At 39.8% G+C, this 24,290-nt stretch overlaps 1 protein-coding gene across 1 annotated transcript in view; it reads right to left on the bottom strand.

Annotated features, from left to right (window-relative positions):
• DIP2C (disco interacting protein 2 homolog C) overlaps window positions 1–23,396 on the bottom strand; it is a 604,567-nt gene extending 581,171 nt beyond the window's left edge. The window contains 1 exon segment of the mRNA XM_043967134.1: window positions 23,328–23,396. The gene's annotated coding sequence lies outside the window, so the exon portion shown is untranslated.
• Window positions 23,397–24,290: the final 894 nt, after the last annotated feature.

Here is a 24,290-nt window from a genome sequence, read left to right as displayed (position 1 = left end):
TGAGTATAGCCAAGCACATCTGCTGACTGTTTCCTGATTAGTCAGAAGGACTCGCTGAAGGCCTGAAAGGCATGAGATGCTGAACAGTGATGATTTGCCACAGAGAAAACCCATTATTAACAAAAATTAAAATGACACAATTTTGTCTCACCCATTTTAATGCACAAGATAATATTTTTAAAATTAATTATTACTTGCCTATCATTCTGTGAGCCCATGAGGAAACAAAGCCTAGTTGGTTATATTGGGAGATAAGAAAGAGCATAAGATCAGAAATCTAAAGTTCTGAGGGCTAGTCCAAATTCTGCCATTGCACATCCTTGGCAAGTCATTTAATTTTTATAGACTACAGTGTCCTCATCTGATTCAATGGTCTTCAATATTCAAGTGCCAATCCTATAGTAAAAACATAGTGAACTCTTCACCCTCCACAGTCATGCAAGAGAATGCTGATGCAAGACCACAGAATGAGTTAGAAGGCAGCTCACAGAGCACCTGTTCCATCTCTTAACTAATCAAGAACCTGACAAGTGGTCATTCAACCTTTGCTTGAGAGGAAAGTCACTAGCTCCCAAGGCAGCCTATTCTACATTGGGATGTCTTTAATAATTAGGAAATTTTTCCTGGCCTTTGTATAATTTTTTTTTTTGCAGGGCAATGAGGGTTAAGTGACTTGCCCAGGGTCACACAGCTAGTCAAGTGTCAAGTGTCTGAGGCTGGATTTGAACTCAGGTCCTCCTGAATCCAAGGCCAGTGCTTTATGCAATGCACCACCTAGCTGCCCCGCCTTTGTATAATTTCAACCCACTACTCCTAGTTATATCCTCTAAGGACAGAGAAAACAAGGCTAATTTCTATTATACCCAGTAGCCCTTTCAACATTTGGAATCAGGTATCATGTCCTGCCCCCCCCCCCAATTTTCTCTTTTTGAGGCTAAATATCTCTGGTTCCTTCAATTTAACCTTAGATGGCATAAACACAAGGACCATCACCAGCCTGATTCTCCTTCGCTACACAATTTTCAACTGATCAATCCCCTTGCTATATATCGTGTGGCGAATAGAACTAAACCCAGTACTTCTCATACTACTCAGATACCAAGATTGTTAACTTCCTCTATGGCCAATCCCATTTCTTTCCTAGTATCCATTATAAAATACACCAAGGCAGGGCAGGTATAAAGAACACAGCCAATCCACAAAGTAGAAAATCTTCCAAGAAAATCTATTGTCATATAATTAAGAGTTGGTTAAAGTTGAATGCTCCATAATTTGTCCATACCTATCATTGAAAATCTAAGGTAAGTGGCCCTGGAGTCAGGAGGGACCTGAGTTCAAATCCAGCCTCAGACACTTGACACCTGACTAGCTGTGTGACCCTGGGCAAGTCACTTAACCCCAATTGCCTCACCAAAAAAAAAATAAAAATCCAAGGTAAGTCCTTCCTCCTCTATCAAACCTCCCCCAGCCCACCTCAGGCTGTCCTTTGAACTCCTGGCATTTACTTACAGCATCTGAGCTACAACTTTGTCACAGATCTTAAGGGGCCTTCTGACAGGTCTGATCTAACTGCCTTAAACTATTTATCTCTTTTATCATTATGTTTATGTCTTATCTTGCCAGATAGGCTGTAAACTCCTGGAGGGCAGAGGACGAGCTTTACCCCTCTTATAGCTCTCATAACAACTAGCATAATAGAAGCTCAATAAATAGGTGTGGATTAATGGATGAAATAATGGAACTAAATAAAAGTACAAGTAATTCAAAAGAAAGGAAAATCCAAAAGTAATATATATTTGGTTCCAGAGTAAATATAAATATACATATTGTGCTTTTTAAATTATTTGTTGCTAAACTCTGTTTTCTAAAATTATTGATTACTACTTATATATTAATGGCTATTGCACCTGTTTGGGCAGTAAGCATTTATTATTAATTAATATCATGTATACCAGTAAATAATTGACAGTGTGGCTCCCTAACTTCCTCATAGTCTTAGGCCTTCAGGCCTACATACCTAAGAGCCTACACCAAGAGACAGCATTCAGAGCTAAGGGAGTGGGTACAGGAAACCAAGAGAGCCAAGGGAGTGAGCTAAGATCTAGTCAAGATGGCAACCCTCCTTGGTCAAGGATTGTTATTCTCTCTTTGATCAAAGCTAATTGGTTAGCATCATTCAGTTCCATTGGTTGACATGACCTGAGGGTGGTCCAAATTAAAATGAGCTCCACAGACAGAGACATAAGGAAGAAGTATGCAAGGCAAAGTCTAGCTGTGCATAATCCCATCAGTCCTTCAATGAGCTAGACAAAAGAATCTATTTTCGTTTCTTTTGTTCCCTTGGGCTGGCCCTAAACAAGATTCCGGTAAAGAAGTGGACTTTCTGGAGTGGGGAAGAGAAAGGGACTAAGACTGGGTCTCTGGGTCCCCAAGAAATTCATTATCAATAATTATTTTCTCACAATATATGCATATTCACATATAAATATATACATATTAAGAGCATATGTATATATTTGTATGTTTCTAGAAGATTTTACTTTCAAATCACATTTTGAATAGCCTAAAATTAAAAATAGTTACTTAATCTATACCAACATACAGAAGAAGGGAGAAAAGTTTGACCCACCGTGTGCTGGATGGCAGGGGGAGATTTGTTTAGGATTAAAACTTCCCAACAGATAGTGGGGAGTTACTTTAGCCAAGGCTGAACAAATGCTAAGCAACAATAACAAAAATACAATATAGCAACTTAACCTGAATCTCTAGAGAAACTCCCACTGCAAAAGCAATTCCCCCTTAAAATAAAGGGTCCAAACAATGGAAGAAAAGCTCAACTCTTTATAAGCAGAACTCTCTACTATAACAAAAGCCAGATGCTATTTTTCAAAAGTGTAGTCCAACTTTTCAAATTATAACTGAAGTTATCCTCCTTTAGGTGATATTTAAATCAAAATATCCCTATTCCATGCTACATGATTACAAATAATAAATCTTACTTTAAAAAAGACAACACTACCAAGGCTGCTTAGCAAAGGCCACGATCTTTTTGGTCACAAAGAGAAACAAAACACAATACTCTCAAAGATCATAAAATCTCAGAGTTGGAAGGGACCTCGGAAGTCATCTAATGTCTCAGACATTAACATCCAGGTGGAACAACACAATCCCAAGGACAATCCAAAATAAATCTATCTGGCTTCATAATGCAATAGATGATGTTTTTTATTCATGGGCTTATTTTCTTAATTATATTTTTCTTAGGTCAAGTTTTTAATGTTTGTATACCTGGAACACCTACTGACCAGGTTGAGTTGGAGGATGGGGGTTGGATGGGAGAGATATGAAAGTCATACTAAGATTAAAATCTTTCCAAAGAGAAAACACAAAACAACTCTCTAACCAGATAACCAAGAATAAACTGTATGCCCATGAAACAACTTAAGAGGAATTTTCCTTTCCATAAATTCATTCATAATCACAGTTAGTTTTTTAGTTTGGTCCACTCACACAAAACAGAGGACTGTCTTAAGGCAGGACTTCCACAGTCAACAGCAAGATGAAAGATAAAATTAGAGAAAAAATGAGAATTCTTTAAAAATAAGACATTTAAAGGGAAGTAGGGAGGTTTGGCTGATGATTCAGAAAAGATGGATAGAAATTAAATATATATCCCTATGATTATCATTTCATAAATGTTCAAAGGTTTGTCTATATCACAAAGCAATGACAGTATCATTTTCACTTGTGTCTAGAAAAAAGAGCCAATATTCTTGGAACTGCTCTGTTATACTGTAACATTATGCTAAACTGAAAAAAAAAATTAACATAGAGTTCAGCATCATAATTCAACTACAGACAATCACATGAATATAATCCCACTAAAAGTCAAATGGTATCTTTCTTTAAGAGAGTGTTATTATGCAGATAAGAGCACTGCCTTAGACTTAGAATACTTAAATTGACAAATGATCTTGTTTTTCTCCAAACTGATAACCATGGCACCAAATAGGACGAAGTTGAGTATTTTTCATAGCTTATATAACAGGTGCAATCATAAATATGCAAAGATGATCTGAAGATACAATTTATAATCCATGTTTTATGTTTAAGCAATTCACATGGCTTCCATCAAGGAGAAAGCATGAACCACTTCTTACAAGAAGCTCTGTTGAAACTATGCAAAGCACAAACCATATTTGTCTGGTATTTATTTATTTTTAATAAGTCAGAGATCATGTACAAGCATAGGCAGCATTTGTAAACTGTACCAACGTAAAGTTTTTATTTTTATTAAGGTAAAGTAAAAAGATTACTTGTTGATTTAGAGTCAAAGACGGGTTCAAATTCTAGTTCTGTCATTGACCTCAAGCAAGTTACTTCACCACATCAGGCCTCATTTTCTTCATCTGTAAAATGAGGAGGATCAACTAGGTGATCTCCAGAAGGTCTTTTAGCTCAAAATCTTATGATCCCACTTCTAGGAGGGAAATCCAACTCGGGGTATTTTCTTTTCTGGGGGAGAAGCTGCAGATTCTCTAATTAAGCAAAGGAAAAGTCTCACTCACAGACATCTCCCTAACCACAAGAGCAATACTCAGAGTAAGCATGATGAGCCATCTGTACACCCTGGACAAGGTTTACAAATTGTGTCCCTTGTGAGTTGCCATCCACTAGAAGAGGCCTTAAGTCATTAAAGTGTCCATTGTGGCACATATCTGCATGTGTTACAGACCCCCAGCTGAGGCACAAGTAGAAATGTCCCTAGTGACAGCTGTAACACAGGACACTATACATAATGGGACCCCCCAGCTCAGACAGAGGGAAGTTGTGATGTGACACAAAGAGGAGGATGGGAGGTGAGGAAGGTGAAAAAATGAGTAGAAAGGTATAGTCAGTAATTCTGTTTTCACTCCCAAGGACAATGTGTGACCTTCTACCATCAGAGAGCACAGTGTTAACCATTTAAATGGACTCTGTCCCAAAGTGTAAGTGCTCTCTCCTATATTTTCATGTGCTGAGATTCTGGCTTTAGCAGAAGAAAACTACAACCTAAGACATATTCCAAGGAGATGCTCTAATCATTAGGTTCTTTTGGTAATTATAAATAATCACTAAATAGCTTCCTCTAGAGGATCTATAAATATAATAATAAAAGGCTAACTCAACAATAGGACAGGAGACTACAATCCTGACTATATTAAGCAGATTAAGTCAGCTAGAGATTTTAAAAAATCGGTTTCTGAAATTGCCTTCATGGAATTTTTCAAACATTAACATGACTGGGAATTAAAATAATGATGCCAGCCACTTACCCCACCCTAAATAATCAAAACACAAGAAGTTTAAACTGTATGAAAGGAACACATGCACAGAGAGCTAAACATGGGATAAAATTCTATGTTAAAAATTACGTGGGACCACAATTCAAACCTTCAGCTTCCCCCATCGAGCAAAATGACAGCCTGGGCCCTGCTGAGCCAAAGGCTGGATGGATTAAACATCCAGCTGTTTATGCCCTCCAAACTCTAGATTCAGTCTCATGCTCCTCAGACTGATCCAGAGGCTTTAGACTTTAGACAGGTACTTCTTAGGGGGCTCTGCTTAGATTTTTTTGGAGAATACTCCTATGTACTGTTCTGAAAAAGTCAAACAAAAATATAGGTATATCCTATATAATGATGACCTGACCAATGTAATTTTGCAAAAAACAAAAAACAAAACATCATTAACATATTTTGGCCAAAGTATATCGTAATATAAAAAATGTTAAAACCCCTTCACTGTGAAGTCATTCACTTGAGCACCAGTGGTATTATTAATGTCTGCTGATTGTATGGGCATAAACAATCTTCTTATGGAATAGTAGCATTCCCCACTTTACTACTACTGAAAGTCACATAGCAAATATCACAATGGACAAGGCCCAGCACCTAGAGCCTCCTGGTACACACTGTTGAAGAATATGTCAGTTAGTCAATAAACAAGCATTGATTAAGTACCTAGAATGTGCTACACACTGTGCTAAGAGTTAGGGATACAGAGAAGAGGGCCTAGGAGAGATCCCAGGATAACTTTCAGTTATTGGGTATCATCTGTATGAAGAACTAGCAAGAGAGGATGAAAATGAGTGGTGACAGAGATGAAAAGGGAGCCAGGAGAAAGTAGTGTCATGACAATCTAGAGAGAAGAAATCTGTAGAAGAAATGGCCAATCAACAACAGTATCAAAGGCTGCAAAGAGATCAAAATGGAGGATTGGAGGAGCACCATTAGATCTGAAAATTAAGAAATTATTATTAATTTGGGGGAGGGCAGTTTCAATTGAATGATAGGGTTGGATGGCAGACTGCAGAGGATTTAAAAAACTGAGTAGAGAGACAGTTAAGGCACCTAGCGTAGATAGCTTTCAGAAGAGAGCCACAAAGAGAGAGACAATAGCTAGCAGTAATTGTAGATAGGATTAAGCAAGCAGGACACATGAGCATACTTGCAGATCACTGGAAAAGAGTCAGAAGATAGGAGAAGACTGACGCTAAGAGGGTGGGAATGACAGTGGGGGGGCAATTTTCTGGAGTATATAGTAGGGGATAGGATCAAGAATGCATGTAGGGGGGGGCGGCTAGGTGGCACAGTGGATAAAGCACCGGCCCTGGATTCAGGAGGACTTGAGTTCAAATCTGGCCTCAGACACTTGACACTTACTAGCTGTGTGACCCTGGGCAAGTCACTTAACCCCCATTGCCTTGCAAAAAAAACCAAAAAACAACAACAAAAAACAAACAAACAAAAAAAGAATGCATGTAGAGGAATTGTTCTTCACAAGGAGAAGGGCAACCTTAAAGTGGAATAGAAATGAAGGAGGTTAAAAGAGGAGAATATGTCTAAAGGGATAGCGTTTACTGAATGGTCTCCATTTTTTTTTTTTGGTGAAATATGAGGACAGGTCTTCAGCTGAGAGTAAAGTAAAAAGTTTGTGTTAGAACATTTGAATAGAGATTGATCCCTGAGATAAGTGAGATTAGATAATATTAATTTGGAATGTAAAAGGAGGTGAATAGCAGGAATAATGCAAACATGGAGTTTAGTAAGGCATGACAGGTAAGAAAGGACTAGAGTACGAGAGATTTGACAGTTGAACTACCAAGAGGTTAAGATTAGGAGGTAGGGGCAGGTAGGTGGTACAGTGGATAGATAGAGCACAAGCCCTGGATTCAGGAGGACCTAAGTTCAAAACCAACCTCAGACACTTGACACTTACTAGCTGTGTGACCTTGGGTAAGTCACTTAACCCTCATTGCCCCGCAAAATAAATAAATTTAAAATAAAATTTAAAAAAAGATTAGGAGGAGCTATAGCTAGTGCAGGGGTGATGGGCAGGAGAAGGAACTGAGTTATAGAGGGAATGGAGGTCACAGAGAGGACAATGAACAGGTTTAGAGGCCCTCAAGCATAGGAAAAGTTGGAACAGTAAAAGATTATGTTTAAATAAGGAATTGTAGAATTTATGAACATATAAGTAAAACTTGTGGGTGATGACAGGATCAAGGATGTAAACATCTCTGCATAAGGCAAGGGTGGAGTGAACAGGTCATGGGAATTGAGTCGATTGAGAAACTGTTAGGATATTTGAGAGAGGATCTATATATGTACATATATTTGTGCACATGTGTGTATGTATATAAAATATTGAAATCCCTAAAGTAAGGGCAGAAGTTGAGATGGAGAGACACTATGAGCCAGGCACTGAACTCATTGAAAAAAAAGAAAGAAAATATGCTAAGGGATGATAGATGATGCTACCTAGATCTAGATTGGGTAATAAATTTGGATAATATGAACCTAAAAGGAGAAGTTGTTAAGTGATGATGGCAGAGGGAAAATATAGCAGTGGTGATAAGGAGCAAGTAGTATTCCTATATCCCTACTTTGAGGTTAGACTTGAACCTTAGGAATAGGTTCTGTTCTCCTTAAATGATTGTGGATATAGATTCTACTAACATCTCTAAAATAGTATTTTTTTCAATATGCTAATATATTAAGCCTGCATTTCTTCTTGGGGGGTAATCAGCTATGACAAAAGATATATAGCAAGTATAAGACAAAGGACATACAGCAAGTGTGAAACAAAAGATATACGGATATACAGCAAGTCATCTAGATTCTCCTAGTTTTATCATCTTTTTAAAAAAGGCTATTGGACTAGATGATGTCTTAGGTGCACTCTAGCCCTAACGTTCTATTAATCCATACCTACTGTGTGAAGTCATTCTTCCTTTTGTTGTTCCTAAATTTGTCTCTCAAACAAGGGATGACCCTTGTTCTAGATATCATTCTCTGTCCTAACATTCCATGTTATCTTGTCAGTCTGAGAAGTCAGAGTTGTTGAATCTCCTGCTACCACCACCTGTTTCTGTCTCTCCTGTGGGATTTCTTCCTGTAGTAGAATGTTCTCAATGTCAAACAGCAGATACTATGTCATCAGCCAAAAAGCTGGTCCCATATAAGGCGCTATTCCTCCTTCTTGCCTTTGGCAAGCCTTCCTTTCTCCAGAATATCTCACATTAGAGCCTCCTTCCAGGTTTCTCTCTGTCAGACTGAGGTTCATCTATTTTACAATACCCCTGAAAATGTCCTCTCTCTATTTTTACATAGCTCAGACTTTACCAAGTCACTTTTTATGTATAGAACTATACCACAGAAGACCAGGTGTATTTGCCAACCTAAGACACTCATTTTTTAAGATTGTTGTAATTCTTCCAAGAGTGAAGTAAGGAATATGAAATAAGCAAGACATATGGGGGAAGGGGGAGGGCACTGACCTGTAAAAATAAAAAATAATAATCTTTGATAGATTCAGAAATCTATCTTCCCTCCTTTTAGAGAGAGGTACTGAAATGCATTTTTAGCATCTTGCCAGCATACATAATCATCTATAAGCATCTCCAAGGAAAAGAAAAAAAAGCTGACTCATCATTCATAAGTATTTTATAGAAGTTACTAAAAAGCCAAAAAAATCCTCAAGCCTTTAACCCATAACAGAAAAAAGAAAAATCACTCAGGCCTTTATTTTCCTGGTCCAGCATAATTGTGTTGACCCTGGTGTATGCTAAGACCTGTACAGGAAATCTGCTTGTTTGCAAAATGGGACCTTGCCCATTACAGCATAAAACATATCATGCCACACATATGGAGAACTTTCTCATACAGTACAATATCCCCCCTTGTATTTGAAGACAAGTAAGTTTCAGTAATGTGAATAACTAATAATAAAGTTTCAATATAAGCATTTAGTTTCAATCTAAACATGACTTTTTTGATCATCAACAGGTATTCCTGGGTTGCTGTTTTCTGGCTCTGATTTTGAAGGTTTTGTGTTGTTGTGTGTGTGTGTGTTTTTTTAATAGAACAGAATTGATGCAGTCAGGCAATTTAAAAGCACCTTAAATTCATACCCTATATTACTGAATCTCAATAGCTATTAAGTTTCCATTAAAATCTTCACAGTAAATAGGAACAGAAGGGGTTTTCAAAGCCCAATCATGTTAACTACAAGTCCAGCTGCCACAGTATTCAGTGATTGTTAGCCTAGGGGCATACTAGAATGACAGTTTCACCTCAGTACTTTGTGTTACCTTTAAAATCATCAGTTATTACACATAATAGAACCAATAAACTATTAATACAATTAGGGATCACAGGAAGAAATAGAGAAGTGGATCGGAAATATCTGAATTTGGTTTTGGGGTTTTGATTTTCAAACAAAACAGCTGACCAAAGGAATAGGCAAAAATGTATATATGCTAATACAAACATTTAAACATAATGGGTTGGACAAGAGAATCCCTTAGGTCCCTTTAAACTTTCAAATTCTGTGCTTCTGTGATTTAAAAAAATGGCATTCTAAATTTGTGATTCCCATATGTGATTATAAAATACAGCCCAAATAAGTGGAGGTAAGGAGATATCTGGCATGGGAAGACAGAAGCAGTCATTCTTTGACTGTAGTTACAGACACCTGCTTATTTGAGGGTTGGGGAACTGGAGCAGGTAGGAGAACCAAAGGCAGGTAGGTACCCATTCTAAGGGCTCTGCCCTCAGACTGTCTAATATAACATGGATAAAGATTTCTCCCAGTTAGAGGGAAAACTTTAGACACATCCCAGCCTATCAGTCAGTGTTCATAAGCTACATGCCAGTTCCCAGGGCAGTTAGTAATGAGAACTGATATCCAGTTCAAGCCCTCCCAACAGACCAACAATCATCAGCTGACAAGTCACAGCTAGGAAGGACACACATGCATTTTGCTCTGATACTTTTCCAGTGTAAAGATGGTCCTACACAAACAAATAGGGCAGGGCTTTCAACCATAAACCAGAGAGTCAGATGAATGAGTGGAAGAATGAATGAATGAATAAACATTTATTAGTTCCTTACTAAGCACCAATTTCAGTGCTAAGTACTGGAGATAACAAATTCAAAAGGTGAAGACAGCCCCTATCAGCAAAAAGAGTTCTATTAGGAAGAAACAATACATAAAGCAAGGTGGTAGCCAATTAGGAGTATTTTAATTTGGAAAGTTGTAGGGGAGAGGGAGCAGCTAGGTGGTGCAGTGATAAAGCACTGGCCCTGGATTCAGGAGGACCTGAGTTCAAATCCAGCTTCAGATACTTGACATTTACTAGCTGTGTGACCCTGGGCAAGTCACTTAACCCTCATTCCCCCACAAAAACAAAAAACAAATAAAACAAAAAAAGGGGGAGGGGGGAGAAAGTTACAAGTATATTGAGTGAATGGAGCTATAGAGAAATAGAGAGACACACCCCTTCTAGTAGCAATGGCATCACTGCATTAAGGTTCTGAAATTGTAAAGAGAGAAAAAGAGGGAAAGGACCTCAGACCAAGTAAAGAAAGGCACAGGCAACCCTTTCAAAAGTCTTAAAGCCTGACTAGAAGTTGAGTTTTTTCCACTGTTCATAGACACCTGCAAAGTCATGGCTAAGGGATATGTGAGATGATTGCCTCTTTCCACTTCCTCTGTTGAAGATGGATGGGCAGCACCTGAGGGAGTAGCTAAATAGGAAGGAGGAGGTCACCCTGCCAGATGTTGCCAAGAACATGAGGTTCCTAGACATACAATCAGCCCAGCACAGTGCTTAGGACATAGCAAGCCTTCAATAAATGTGCTACGAATGGATGGATGACTGAATGAAGGTTACCAAAACACACGCACAGGACACACAAAGCATGTTCCCAAACTATAAAACTACTATCTTCACACTAAGAATTCTTCGGATTCAGAAACATGGACTTTTAAGGGAGGAAAAGGCCAAAAATTCTTGCAAGCAGAGAAGAAGAAAGAAGAAAGAACAAGAACAAGAAGAAGAAGAAGAAGAAGAACAAGAAGAAGAAGAAGAAGAAGAAGAGGAAGAAGAAGAGGAAGAAGAAGAGGAAGAGGAAGAGGAAGAGGAAGAGGAAGAAGAAGAAGAAGAAGAAGAAGAAGAAGAAGAAGAAGAAGAAGAAGAAGAAGAAGAAGAAGAAGAAGACATCCTTGAATTTAAAAAGAATCACCCAAACTGTTCTTGGCATCACAAGTCGTATATGAAATAGTGTACTGAAACCTAACATACCCCTACCATACTGGAGACTTTTAAATAAACCTGTCCAATCTTAAAACATTTGCTAAACTAAAATGTCTAGTGTAATTCTTTGGACATTATTGTTGCCTAAACAAGAAATGTAAAGAGAATACTTAAGAGTTTTCTGTTACCATATATGTACTCATAACAAGTAAGAAATGGGAAAGCATTTATAGAGCACCTACTATGTGCCAGACATTATACTATGCACTTTATAAATATCATCTCATTTGATATTCACAACAATACTACAAGGTAGGTGCTCTTATTATCCTATTCTACAGTTGAAGAAATTGAGGCATACAGGGGTTAAATGACTTACCCAGTATCATACAGCTAGTAAGTGTCTGAGTTCACATTTTTTTTTTCAGTGAGGCAATTGGGGTTAAGTGACTTGCCCAAGGTCACACAGCTAGTTAAGTGTTAAGTGTCTGAGGCCGGATTTGAACTCAGGTACTCCTGACTCCAGGGCCGGTGCTCTATCCACTGCGCCATCTAGCTGCCCCTGAGTTCACATTTAAACTCAGATCTTATCTCAATGCTCAGGGCTCTATTGATTGCACTACCTAGCTGCCCCCAAATATTAACCACTGTCTACCCATAAGATAAAATGCAACATCTCCTACACACCATCTTACTAATAAGTTGTATCCAAAATCTTGCCATAAACTGCAACCCGCCTGAATATGCTATTTTTTGTTAGGGGCTAACTTTGGAAAATCTCATTTTCCCCAAATAGACTCCAGTCTCTTCCACCTCCTTGGGACTGCCAAAGTGTGCTGTCTGGCAACTAACAAAGGCTTTGTGGAAATGAGTTGAATTGCAGCATTATTATCTGAGGGAGAGATAGCTCCCCATACTTTTCATTGTTGCAGAAAGGCAGCCCTCAAAGCTTCTAAGTTTGAGGAGGAAGACCAGATGTGAAAATGGGAAGTGAAAGAGATTTGCAAGCTTTCCCTGTGATACTCACAAAATGAAGAAATCTGACAGCGGCCAGCAATGGAATAACATAAACAAGTAGATGGGGGAGGAGCACCTAAAGTATTTGGTCTATCCTCTCCCTGACTGTGGGCCACTTATCCTGGAACTTCACAGGTACCCAGACTACCTACCTCACCCTGGAAAACCACCTTGAACTGTACCCAGGGCTCTCCATACATTCAAATAGAAGTCAGGAGCGTGATGTGGCAACTGAAAGAGTTCACTCTTGGGTTGCATTCATAGAAGCCTGGCACCAAGTACAAGGAAGGTCATGATCCCACTGTACTCTGCCATGGTCAGACCACATCTGGAATACTATATTCACTTCTGGATCCAAGATTTTAAGGAGGACACTGATAAACTGGAGCACGGCCAGGGGAAGGCAAAGAGGACAAGAGGCTTTGGCACTGTGATCAGCTCCAGAAACATGGGATATGTAGCCTGGAGAAAAGACAACTTAGAGACATCATAATAGCTATCTTCATGTACTTGAAAGACTGTCATATGAAAGGAGAGACTTATTCCACTTGGCCCCAGAGGGCAGAAGTAGAAGTAATTGGTGAAGGCTAAAAAGGAGAGGATTTCAATAGAACACACACACACACACACACACACACACACACGCACACGCACATGCATATGTATACCCCTAAGAATTAGCCGACCAAAAGTGAAGTGAACCATTTTGAAAAGTAGTGAGTTCCCCCTGTCAGGAGGTATTCAAGAGGAAGCTGGAAAACCACATATCAAAAATAGAATGGAGGAGGTTTCTGTTCAGATATGGATAGATCTCTGGGATACCTTCCAAACCTAAGACTCTTCAGATCTATGAAATGTCTCTCTCTCTCTCTCTCTTCAAATAAATGGAAGCCTAAAGGGAGAAAGCTAAGATTTCCTTAAGATTTCTTCAACAATATACATTTTTTGTAACTGAATGGAAAGTAAATTGTCTCTGTCTCTAATCTCAACCCTGGTTCATAACACTAATTGTACCAAGGGTATCACAAAATTCTTTCCCCCCCCAAAAATTAATTTTAATTCAATCTTTTAAAATATCTAATACACAAAAGAAGGTAGAGAGAGTTTTTAGGGAAAAGGTAAATATTACAGGCTTGGACAAAAGACATTCAAAAGATTAGATACTACTGCTCTAGGTGCAATGGTTTCAACTAAAACTATGTCTAAAACTAGGCTAACTCTACTAATTAATTAGGTAAATTCAAACTTTAGCCCTATTTCCAGAAGGAAAAGATCAAAGTAACTCCATGGCTGAACTGGTGAGTCAAGTCAGTGCCAAGAATAAAATGTCTGCCTGTACTGAGATCCTGTAAGGCTGCCCTCCCAGGTGCCAATGTGAATGGTTTCAGGAGTCTTAATGCATATTCACAAAGCTAAGGGCAAAGACCACTGAGCCTTTTAACTATAACGTAGAAAGAGTTTTCTAATCTGATAAGCAGTCAGTGGTTTAAAAACCAACATTCTGTAAGGGGGAAAGTCTATTTAATCCATTATCAATCATAGAATTCACCCAGAATTCTTTTTTCTGTCTGATTTATATACTCATCCACAAAGAACTTGAAGAAGAAATTTCTTCCTTTCATAATTCAGAATACAGACAGTAACCCAGTTTATACTTCCAGATGCCCAAAGGTAAGGGAGGCAAATCATCACCTGTAAGAGGATGGCATCTTTCATCTTACTATGCTTAGAAAATATCAAGTGGTACTCTCATATCTCTAGTCATTCTATTCCACTTAAAGTTCCCAGTCCTGGGGCAGCTAGGTGGCACAGTGGATAAAGCACCAGCCCTGGAGTCAGGAGGACATGAGTTCAAATATCTGGCCTCAGACACTTAACACTTACTAGCTGTGTGACCCTGGGAAAGTCACTTAACCCCAATTGCCTTACCAAAAAAAAAAAATTCCCAGTCCTGTGGAGAACTGAATATTCCCTGCAGTAGTAGCCAGAGCTATCTTCATCACCATCAACAATGAATACTGACTGAGCCAGACTGCATATACAAGAACTCTGGGATATAATGAAGTCATTGTGATCATTGTGGGTCATCATCATCAGGCATCTGAGTGGTGGATAAAGTGCCAGGCCTGGACTCAAGAAGACCTGAGTTCAAATCCTGCCTCAGACACTTACTGGCTGTGTGACCCAGGGCAAATCCCTTAACTCTGTATCACTTTCCTCATCTGTAAAATGAGCTGGAGAAGGAGATGCCAAACCACTCCAGTATCTTTGCCAAGAAAATCTCAAATGGATCACAGAGTCAGACACGACTGAAACAATAAAAAAAAATCCTCAGCACCTTAAAGTTGCTTTAAGGTTGACAAAGTGCTTTATTTTTCATCTAAACATTAAAAATAACCCTTTATAGTAGGTGCTATCACCACGACTGTGTCAGATAACAGTAAATAATGAAAGGGAATTTAAGTTGCTTGAAGGTACCTCTCATGACATGACTGGCTTTGAGAAGATCAAGGGTGAAGTCATGGCTACACTGAGGTTTGAATTGCTATAACCCTTCCACTGTATGTCTTCTCTCCCCAAATCAACTGAGGTCCTTAAGGACAGGGACTATGGGTCATTCTTCTTTGTAGACCCCTGGTAACTAGCCCAGTGCTATATATGCACACTGAAGTTACTGAATAAATGTATTGAAAGAATGAACTTATGTAATTACTGTTTGGGGGAGGAATGTTTTTATTACTCTGTGGTATATGATGCACCTGTCTAACTATCTTACAGAAGAGCTGAAATAGCATCATGCTGTACCTCCTATCCAATCACTCATTTATGTATCAGTTATAAGTATTTCTTCTATGTAAGGGGAGTTCAAATATGGAAAAAACATGATCCCTGCCCTTAAGGGACTCATGGTCAAGGAGGGAAGATAAGACTTGTACAAATTATAATACAAGGCATACGGGATATGAGCAAAATGTTCTAGGAGTTCATAGGTTTGAGACGTTACCTCTTGCTGATGTTGGGGGTAGAAAATTAGGTAGAGTTTCATGGAGGAAGTGCTATTTGAGTTACACTGGAGAGAGAACAGAGATAGATCAAAAGAAATAACATCTGTAAAGCATTTAGCACTGTGCCTGCCACATAGTGATTGCTATATAAATGTTTGTTGTTGTTATTATTAATAATTATTATTATTACTTCAAAGATAGAATTTTCTCTTCTATAAAGGTACCAACATAAATTAAGTGGGGGAAGTGGTCCAGCCCAGCTAAGCTATGGCCTTGGCAAAAAGTGGAGAAAAGCAAGATACAATGAAACTTGTTTGGTTAGAACTACTACCAGGAGGGCAATACTGAGGACAAGAGGAAGGCACTGAGCTGAACACCATGGTCTAAAGCCTTCTACCAATTCAGGGGCAGCTGTGCACCTACTACAAGTTCAAAATAAGATGTCAAACCAGGGAAAGAATAGCCCAGAAAGTGGTCAGAGAAATGTAGGAACAGAAAAGTAAAGGAGAACACAAAGAACCACAAAAATGCAAAGAAGCCAGAGCACAAGGAGGAATGTAGAAAGGTGTGGAAAAGATAGTGGGTTTTGTGTTTTGTTTTGTTGGGGTTGTGTGTGTGTGTGTGTGTGTTTTTTGTTGTTGTTGTTTGTTTTTTTTGCAGGGCAACAATGGTTAAGTGACTTGCCCAGGGTCACACAGTTAGTAAGTGTCAAGTGTCTGAGACCAAATTTGAACTCGGGTCCTCCTGAATCCAGGGCTGGTGCTTTATCCACTGTGCCACCTAGCTGCCCCAAAAAGATAGTCTTAAGCAGAGCCAGACAGCCAGGGGCAGAGGACAGTCACTGGAGCAAAGCCAAAAGGGATCAGACACAGAAACATCAAGAGACACAGAGAAATACAGAGATTCTGAGACAAGGAGAGAGATACAGAGATGAAGATGAAGACAAAGATGAAGAAAAAGAGGAGGAGGAAGAAGATAGTATATTACCTTTGAATAGCACTTGAGGAAATGAGGGAAGATGGGATTCTGAAAGTACACAGACAAGAAAAGTGAATGTGGAGCCCCAGCAAGACTGTCAACACAAAAGGAAATTGTGTGTGTGTGTGTTTGTGTGTGTGTATATTAATCAGGGACCCCAAAATGTGACTTTCACATTAAGCAAGAGAAAAATGCTATTTTTCCAAGTATCAGTGGTAGTGACCTCCTTTGTTTCAGGCCTTATAAGGACTAGTGTTCAAAGTTAGACCAAATTACTAAAGGCTACCATTAAGATTTCTAAAGGGTGCCTGAACCCCAAAGAGGGTAAACAGAGTATTAAGATCTGCATTTCAGGGGGCAACTAGGTGGCGCAATGGATAAAGTCCTGGCCGTGGATTCAGGAGGACCTGAGTTCAAATTTGATCTCAGACACTTGACTCATACTAGCTGTGTGACCCTGGGCAAGTCACTTAACCCTCTTTGCCCCACAAAAAAAAGAAAGCTCTGCATCTCAATATTACTATGATTTGAACTGCCAAGTCAGTTAATGGTATGTAACACTAAACCCAAGATTTTTCAGTACTTTTCCTCTGTACATTGAAGGGGGGAAACCCCACCAATACTATAAATGTTTCCCTGCAAAAATTGCTGCCTAGGAAAACCAGTTATCAAAATAAAAAATGGAGGGGGGAGATCAAACAGTTTGGGAGGAAGACATCAAGAAAAGGAGTTTTGGAAGACAAAAGACTATATTACCCAGGAACTTCTCCCCTGAATTGTAACAAAAAAATACTATTATGAAACTTATGGTTTCAGCACAAAACCAAAATTTGTAGCAAATATAAGAAAGAAAAGTGGAAATGTTACAGATGTCAAAATGATCAGATCTATAATTAGGTCAATTACATATTACAGTAAATAATATTAGCTAACAGTTCTCAGAGAAATCTTGGTGCTCTAGTTTTGTTAATGCCTTCCGTAAATAAATCTGACTTCTGCAATTCTTCACTAAAGGAAATAATATTAAAATTCAGCCATTTTCATAATTGACTGTGTAGGACTATTAAATTTCCTCACAATCTCAAGTCCTTTACATATCACAGTTGCCATTTTGTAAACATAAAAGTACTACATGTAACTATATTTTCAATTTATGCACAAAAGTATTCCATCTCATCGTGTATAACACCTGACAGATTGTTGTTGTTATGTGACTTTTTTTTCCCCACAAAGCTCTTGCAAAGTAAACAAGTATTGTTGAAGTCCCCCCACTGGGAGTGGGTTTACTCCATTTTAACAGCTACTATCTCCTATGGAAGATAAAATTTCAATCCAGATTTTACAACAAATAATTAATTAGATACTGCTGGGGGAGGTGAATTTTTTTTCAAGACTTTTTTTCCAAAAAGTAAATGATTACCTTTCACTTATTTAAAGAACAACAATAACAACCAAGTAATGAGATTGCAAAACAACAACAGCACAATGTTTGTAAGTAGAAATAATTTATACAGACAACTCAAAGTATGTTGTTATGAAGTGGTTCTGATGTTTAAATAAGGAAAATGTGTACTCTCAATGTGCAGCAAGAGACAGCAACAAGCACTAATAACCCCTGAGTCTCCATTTCTGACTACTGTCCTGTGATAATGATATGAATGCTTTTTTAAAAAGTCTCTGCCACCTATGAGGTGAAGGCTTACTGTTATAAATGAATAGGCTTTGCCTAGCTCCTTGACCAACAAAGAGAAGAATTGACACCTGCATGAGTCCTCCACCTTCCTCTCCATGCAATTCTCACGCTATCCTAGGAAAACTGCAAATTGGAGGCCTATTATGAACACTGTTAATGCTACAAGTAATCTAAGAGATATCACCTGGGTTTGTAAATTTCCCAATTGACAATGGGTGAAATTATTTCTAACTATTCACATTAGTCAGTCCATAAACACTAGTTGACTGTATAGAATCCATTTTTACAACATTTCCTGCCCCTCCAATAAAAAGAATATATTTATCTTTTGAAAAAATCCAAAAGCTTTTCATACATTATCTCAGACTATTTTAATATGCTCCAGCAGAATCCACAACTAATAACGCTAATTCACATGATGACTATAATAATGCAAAGGAAAACAACATGGAGATATCAGAATGCTCATCAAAGCAGGAATCACTTGCTCCTTCACAAGACTGAATGCAAAGCATGGTTCCTCCTCTGGCAGAAATGTGGCAGCCAACAGGTGGAGAATGAGGCATATCTCATTAGACCCCACCTGTGTTGTTTGCTCTGCTTACCTACACTTATTTCTTACAAGAGAATGGATCCTGGGGGAGCAGTGGTCACTTAGAAATGACAGCAACATTTGTTAAAGGATCAATTAAACATTTTTTAGAAGTTCTTTATTATCTATTAACGTAAATTTTATAGAAATCTGGTAATACTTTCAACCAAGTATACACATCACAGAAAGGCTAAGTTGAACAATATATCAAACTTTTGCTTCCTAGAATACACATTTGAATGTAGAAAGTTATTCAGCCTTGCATGTTAAACAAGGTAACAGAGTAATTGTAAACAAGCTAAAAGAAACAATATCCAGATTTTTTAGCAGAGGAACTTTTAATCAGGTGCACTTCAATCAATTTCTGACCCAAAACTAAGAGCTTCAGCAAACGGGAGTGACAGGCGAGGATTTATTGAGTGCTTCCGGGCAGCTAGCTATAGGATGGGTTGTTGGGGAGGGGGAAGGAAAAGTACTTCTGGTTTTTTTAGGAAGAGTACTTCTTAAGCCAAATCCTAGCAATGAATCAAGTTTCCAAATTAAAAAAGAAATTTCACTTTCAAAAGTAGAAATATTAGGAAGAGAGAAAGAAATAATTCTGAAAAACAAATCCAGAAAACGGAGATAATTCTACTCAGCGTGGCATTCTCAGTGATATGGTTTAATCAGTCTGTTTCCCATTCAGTCCCAAGGACACTAACAGACCAAGATCCCTGGCCCCAAACCGGTGCATATATCCAGACATGCAGATGTGATGCTTTTAGTGTCCACAGGAGAGGCTGCCAGCCCCATCTCCCCACAGAATGCTCTTGTATTTTGCTGACAACATTGTTCTACTGTGTGAGAAGGGCCTTGCTTTCCCCAGTGGGAGGGAAGTACTGAAGCAATGTAGTAACAGGCACAGGCAAGAAAGAGGGGCTGGGAATGACCTGAGCTCTCCAGCCAAGAAATTAATCTACAACAGCCCGCCAAACAATGACCCAATAAATGCAAACTACATTAGAGTACACGACAGCACCAAAGGAACAATGCAGACCAATATTAGCCAGACCGTAACTAGATCCTGGAGTCTAGGAGCAGAGAATACAAAGACTGGCTGAGACTTTACCACAACTTTTAAAGCATTTTTCTAAAAATAAGTATATTCATGTCATCTGCTTAAAAGTAATTCCTCCTATTTTCTCTTGCCAGGCCCTGGGTACTGATGATTCTACTACAACTGTTTCTTCAGAGTTTTGACACTTCAAATATAAAAATAAAGCTTTAAAAACTCTTCTCCCAAAGAATCCTGTTTGAAGACAAAAATGAAAATATAATTTAATCTTGGACACCACAGAATTTAAAGACATGGGGGCAGCTAGGTGGCGTAGTGGATAAAGCACCAGCCCTGGATTCAGGAGTACCAGAGTTCAAATCTGGCCTCAGACATTTGACACTAGCTGTGTGACCCTGGGCAAGTCACTTAACCCTCATTGCCCCACAAAAAAGAAAAATTTTTAAAGGAATTTAAAGACACACTCAGGAACACACTAGCAGAAGTCTAATGCACTATGAAAGACTTTGTAAGTATCACCTGCTTATAGCAACACTGAGATTTTTGTTCTGACACATTGATTCTTTGATTACCTCCAAGCTATTTTGGAAATTAAGTTGGTTCATCTCATTTAAACCATTCAAGCTGATCTATAAGGTTTAGAGAAAAAAACATATACAATTCCTGATGACCTTAAAGAACTCTCTATAAAGCCAACATAAATATGGTCACCCTGCATGTTCAAAGACAACATACCTGATGGGTATTGCCTCTCGTGTGTGTGGGTGTGGCTAAAGAGAATAGCATATAAGCAGCAGGCCTTTGAATTTACTCTGCTCAAACCTTTAAGCCAGACCTGGGCTGGGCTCACAGAGCAAGAACAATAATAAGACTTTAAACATTTATATACATGTATGTATACACACCCCTTAAACAACCATGCTATAAAGGACCCTTTAAAAAAATCAAAACGGGTAAGTTTAGCTGAGTACAGCTTGGTTTCCTTCATCTGACTTTGCCATCCCCTAAACAACTTTGCTGTGATTAGGTAGTAAGAAGAACCTGATGTTAATTTTGGGGGGAGATCTGGAGACTTTTCCATCTAACAGCAGGAATGCCTGAAAACCAAGTATGTGTAAAGCAACTATTTCCAAAGAATTAGTCTAGGGTACATATAACCTACAAGTCACAGAGGCATTTCCCATATTTAACTCATAATCTTTGAAATAGTTAATACAAAAAAGGATGAAGCTGTTGGCAGCAAGTGGACTGTGAATACTCCAGATCAGACACAAATGCCTTCACTTGGGAGGATGGGACAGATAGAGATAGTTGTCAGTATTAATGATAAAAACAGAGACACAACAAATGTGTTCTGTTGACTTAATGAATAAACATATACCTTGGCCAACGAAAGGATAAGAAGAGACAAAGGTCAGGGTGAGGAGAGGTTTTTTCAAAGTAGAGAAGAAACAGAATGAGAACAAAATTAACATTATGAGCCTGTACAAAACTAAGTTGGTGTACAGATGTTTTTATAAAGTGTTTGCCAATGGCCTGAATATACTTCACACTTCAGCCACCATACCATTGAATTTATCTCTGGCAACTGTACGGTGGACTTTATTTCCTGGACAAAAAGTCTTCTGAGAAATTCTAGTGACAGTCTGACATAACAGCATGCAGTATTCACAACTGCTTCTCCAAAGAATCAGAATATTGACCACTCAGCACAATTAAAGCCTAGGAAACATTCTTCCTCTCTTTTTAGGGGACTGGCTAAATACACACTGCAGTAAATCAAATTTGAAATATGAAAAGGAAAATGATCAGTGAAGCTCTGAAAAGGCAAGTTCGAGCACACAGTCTTCTATAGTTTATACTACCCTTCATCCTGAAAGTGTTAAAAAGGAAAATACAATGTCAACATCAGCTCCTCCCTGCTGATGAAAATTGGCATGAGGGAATTCATTTTCTGGCTGGAAGCCTTCATAAAACCGTTACAAAAAAAAAAAGTTCAATAGCCTGAACTACTCTTATTCCAAAGATAAATCTGGGACAGGCATCTTTATTTTTCTCCTCAGACATGCCCTTCCAGAAGTGGGGCAGTTGATCACTCAGAAAAAGCATATTTTGATATTAACACTTCTGAACTTTTACAATTTTTTTTTGAGAAAGCGAACTAGACCCTGCAAAACCCATCTAATGCTGGTGAAATTTGAACACAATTTCTACAATCACAAGCAAAAAAATCAATTGCTTTAAAAATCATACTAAGAATTTATTATTTTTTTTCAAGCAAATCTGACACATTCCAAGTATGCCACTCAGAAAGTAACATCAGAAGCTTGGTTTGGGCGTTAAGACTCTAAGGTTTTACCATATTCTTCACATTAAAAAAAAAAAAGTCAGTAGTACTTTATCCCAACAACTATTGCCCGGAACCAGGAAGCCCAGAAACGTCCTAAGCCATCAAATTCAAAACTCCAATCACAGCATAAAGTAATTTCTCTAATCAAACGATCTTTTAAGGAATATAATAGTGCAGATCACATCATGCTTCCAGGGCTGCGCCGACGTTAACTTCAGGGGATAGCGTGGATTTCACTAAAATAGTATTTCCTTGGCAGGACAGAAGTCCCTGCAAGGCCAGCCCCAAAGATTTTTCCATCTTCCGTAATGAAACGTACAAAGCTGGAGAAGCAAAAAACTGCGGCCAAAGCCTCTTCTTCGATCTCCTCCCTTCCTCCACCACCACTGTGGCAGGAGGCAGCAAGGAGAGGTGGAAATTAGTCAGAAGAAAGAACAGCCACGGAAAAGGTAGAGAACGGGAGGGGGCGGGGGGGACTAGGGGAGAGGCGGTGTGTGGGTGCTATACGCCATCAGGAATTGCAAATACACACCACCACAAAATATTTTCAAAAGACTGTGATACCATGCCCGAAACCAGCAGAAAGACAGCACATTCTCGGTCAGAGTCACCCAAGAGCCAAACGTTATCTGGAATCTTTGTGTGTGTCTTTGCCTCTCATTTCTCGCTCTCTTGACAGATTCCCCCAATCCATTTACACCTACAGTAAACAACTGCAGAAGCAAAATTCAACAGACCAAAGGAGACCCTGAAACTGCACTGAGCCCCTAACTGAAAAACTGTGGGGGTGGGGAAGGGGAGGGGAAAAGACCCCTAACCCCTCCGCCCCCCAAATCTCCTCCTTCCCCCCCCCCCAACACACTCTGGAAAATGTCACTTTCCAGCAACTGCCAATCCCCACAAGATGCACCGAAACAAGTCGCACGGAGTGAGTGGGGAGGGGGCTGGGGGGAAGAAGGCAAAGGGGAAAATGTCATTTTTTTTTTCTAGGCAAAAGGCGGAGAAGTAGGAAGAGGAATGAGGAGAGGGAGGAGGCCGTTGCATTCATTGCATTTACCTTCCGATAGTTCTAGCTCCAGCTCGGCCAAACGGGCTCTCACCTCCAGGGGCAAAGACATGCTTTCCAAGCTGCGGTCCGCCATACTCGCCTAGGAGATTTCCACCCCCCACCCTCGCTCGCTCCCTCTTTCTCTCTTTGTTTGCAAGAGATTTTTTTTCCTCCTGATGCAGTCCTTGCGCCGTTTTAGTAATGCATAGAGTAGGAGGAGGACGCCGGGGGAGGACGAGGAGTCACAGCAGAAGGGATGGTGTGTGGGAGCAGGAGGAGGAGGAGGAGGAGGAGGAAATGCAGGGATTTTTTTTTTTCTTCTTCTTCTCTCCCCCCTCCTCTCCTCCCTGACGGCTTCCTTCAGTGGAGCCCCGCCATGTCGGCCTCCCTCTGTCCGTAGGTCTTCTCGGTGGCAAACGGGGAGGGGGAGGTTGCAACCTCAGGTGACTTCCAAGGCTAGCCGCCCCCCTCCCCAACCCTCCCCCCCAGTCCAAGACGCCGCCGGGCTCAGCACTGTCCAGGCGTCAGCTCCCGGCTCCCTCTCGCTGCAGCCACCGCCTGGCTCTAGCTCTAGCTCCGGCTCGGGCTCGGGCTCGGGCTTGGGCTTGGGCTTGGGCTCCGGCTCTAGCTCCGGCTCCGGCTCGGGCTCGGGCTCACGCTCGCTTCCCCCGGGCTGCAGCGGCGGCGGCGGCTGTTATTGCTATTGCTGCTGCTGCTGCTGCTGCTGCTGCTGCTGCTGCTGCTGCTGCTGCTACCTCTGTTGCTGCTGCTGCTGCTGCTGCCGCCTCTGCTGCTGCTGCCTCCTGCCGCTGGGAGAGCGTGGCTGTCACGTTCACGTGATTGTGTGATTTTGTGTGTATGTGTGTGTGTATGTGTGTGCGCGCGCGCCCCGGCGTGATTGTAGGTTCGAGTGTGTGTGCGTGATTTGGTGTGTGTGCGTGCATCTGCATCCATCCCCCCAAGTGGGGTTTC

The sequence above is a fragment of the Dromiciops gliroides genome, chromosome 5 (genome assembly GCF_019393635.1).
Source record: "Dromiciops gliroides isolate mDroGli1 chromosome 5, mDroGli1.pri, whole genome shotgun sequence".
In the NCBI taxonomy this organism is placed as follows: domain Eukaryota; kingdom Metazoa; phylum Chordata; class Mammalia; order Microbiotheria; family Microbiotheriidae; genus Dromiciops; species Dromiciops gliroides.
The sequence above is the reverse complement of the archived record's forward strand: the minus strand, read 5'-3'. Positions and strand labels throughout refer to the sequence as shown.